This window comes from Cryptotermes secundus, unplaced genomic scaffold (genome assembly GCF_002891405.2).
Source record: "Cryptotermes secundus unplaced genomic scaffold, Csec_1.0 scaffold537, whole genome shotgun sequence".
NCBI classification, from domain to species: Eukaryota; Metazoa; Arthropoda; class Insecta; order Blattodea; family Kalotermitidae; genus Cryptotermes; species Cryptotermes secundus.
In genome coordinates, this window is record NW_019740661.1 from 1,127,684 (window position 1) to 1,130,864 (window position 3,181).

The following is a 3,181-nucleotide window of genomic DNA, read 5'->3' on the forward strand; positions in this document are numbered from 1 at the left end:
ATAAAATAAATAAAATAATGAATCATATCTATGAATGGTTTCAAAATAATCAATTAGTCCTTAATCTAAAGAAGACGCATGAAATTAAATTTACTACGTCTATGACCATGGACTATCCATTACATGTGGAATGTAACGATCAAGTTCTTAATACTGATGAAAGTGTTAATTTCTTGGATGTGTGCCTTGACAGTCATCTCAAGTGGAAACAATATTTGGATAATTTAATAAAAAAATTAAGTACTGCAATTTTCATGTTAGAAAATGCATTTTATTCGGTAAATGAATACATGGCATACAGGCAAGCATAATACATTATTGTTGTCTTTCCAAGATTATGTATTACCTAGATTTGTTATATGACTGCTTTTTATTTTATTATTGTATTTTTCATTTTATAATTCTTGAATATTTTAATTGTTGAGACTAGATTGCATTTTGCAATGTCATTTTGCTGACTGCTGGCGAATTCAATATCCGGTCCAGTTTCCGGACAATGGATCTGTGAAATTATGTATCTATGTACGTATGTATAACCTAGAGAAGAATTATGTAATCCAAGGAATAATGAATTCAGGTGCAGATTTGGAAGTGATATTACATACTAATATGAAACAATCCATGAACTTAACTAAAAAGGATTTTTTAATCATTTGGAATGGTACAAAAGAAGTAAGTAGAAGTGAAACTCAAATAGGTCTTTCATATATTCGGAAACACATATAGATGTACCAAAATACTAATGTAATTGTCTTGAGTCTACCCAAAAGAAGAGACTTGGAAATCAGTCTTGTGTGATTAATTGTGACAGAAAATTTCATACTAGACATGGTTTGCACTTGAATTCAAAAGGTAAGGAATATGTAGCAAAGCAGTTAGTTACTTTTATAGAAACAAAATCAAATTAAAATGAACAGACTGTTATACTTTTAAATTGGAAGAAGGCACGCAGGAAGGATAAAATGGAGAAGTGTGAAAGTAAGGATAGTATTAGTTCAGAAGAAGTTCAGGTAACCTTATCTGGGGATGAAAGGAAACAGTATGGAGGGACGTCTTCCTTGTCGGTAAGTTAGAGTGTCAGGAGATAACCAGCAAATAGAAATGATGATTTTTTATGGTAACGTCTCAAAATATAAATAATTCGAAGCCTTCGCATAGCATCTGGGATCTAACACAAATAGTAAATTCTAAATACAAGTATACAATATGCAACTCAATATATTTCATCAAAATAGCAAGGTCGTTCAACATAAAATTGATGAATTGACTAGTATGTTACTTAGTTGCGACCTAAGTCTGCATGTAATTTGTATAACTGAACATTAGTTAACAGAACAAACTTTTCATGATTAAACCAGACAATTATAGTTTAACCTTCAGATTTTCACATTTACTCAATAAAGAGGAGTGGTATGCATTTATTGTAAACTGGATATGGACTGTATTCCAGTTGATACAACTCAATATTGCATAGAAAGGGTTATTGAGGCATGTGGAGCCCAGACGAAAATCGGCAATAATTTTGTTATATTATTATGTATTTACAGATCTTGTGGAAATGTTGAATTTATTAAGCAACTTGAATTAATTTTGAAGTTTATATATAAGCCTAAATTTGAAATAATAATATGTGGTGATTTCAATGTATATTTCTTAAGAAATTCAAGTAAAGTTCACAAGGTTATTTAACTTTTTCTAAGACATAACCTGTTTCAGGTTGTTGATTCCCCTACCAGGATAACTAAAAATTCTAGTACTATGGTATATAATATTTTTTTGGATTGCAGCAGATTAAACACATTTCAAGTGTTCCCCATAATCATTGGCCTTTCTGATCACAATGCTCATAATTTTACTGTATATAAGTTTTTAGTTGTCATAGGACAACGGATAGATTTGTTGAAAGAAGAATTATAACAGAGCTTAGTATCAAAACTTTTACTGATATGCTCCAGAATGAAACCTGGGACATTATTTTTTAAACATGCTTTCCAATGCAATATGTAAAAAATAATACCTATCCTAATCAATGGATTACAAAAGGTATTAGAATATCCTGTAGACAGAAAAAGTATGTATATATGATGTGAAGAACTATTAATCACCCAAAATTAAAAGAGTATAATATTCGATACTGTACTTTGTTAAGGAAAGTTATCAGAAGAGCAAACAAAAGTGATATATTATGATGAAATAATAATGGTTTCAACCAATAAATCAAAGGTGTCTTGGAAAATCGTTAATAATGAAATCAGCCGAGAGCCCAACAAGAAATTTACTTATTCTGAGCTGAGAGGTGGAAATGTAAAAATTGATAAGTTCTGTGGGTGAATTAATTAGTCAGCATTTAACAATGAAGGTTTTTTACCTCTACTTCATGAGGGCTTTTCTGATAAGTTCTCTGAAATAGTAAATATTCCAATTACTGCGGCAGAAGTGTTAAGCTCAATTTCATCATTAAAAAATAAGACTTCTTGTGGATATGATGAGTTGTCTAATAAAATTATCGAATTATGTGGAGGACAGATAGCTAAAACTCTTGCTCATATTTATAATCACTCATTAAATTCTGACATTTGCCCTGATTGCTTGAAATATGCAAATATCAAACCATGTTGTAAGAAAGGTGATGCCGCAGAAATTTCCAATTATAGACCGATATCCTTATTGACAAGTTTTTAAAATTATTTGAAATATTAGTGTTCAACAGGTTAGAACAACATTTAGTAAACAATGATATTCTTGCTGCTAAGCAGTATGGCCCCCTCGTTGGTGGCTCCACCTTATCGTGGTGAGGGGATTTGAGTATGCCAAGGACCCTGAAAGCTATACCAGCAGTAGTGTAGCTACTGACGGGGCCTCCCTTGCTGGACAGGTCAAAGGGTAGGCATCAGACGAAGAGAGAGACCAAAACTGATGCCGGAAGCATCATCATCAGCAACGACTTGAAGCACAGAGCAAATGATGCTCGAGATGGTTCAAGTTTGTATAGCAACAGGCGTGACCAGAGTGGTTTGAACGGCTGTTGTACTGCAATGTGGAAAGCAAATGGGAAAACTACCACATTATCACTTTTCTTGGATAGTCTCTTTCCAAAAACAGAGATACCAAGTATGTGAGATGTTTCCTCTGGAGACAAAACAATCCGGAGGTAAACTACTCCCCCAGTCGGATCTCGGGG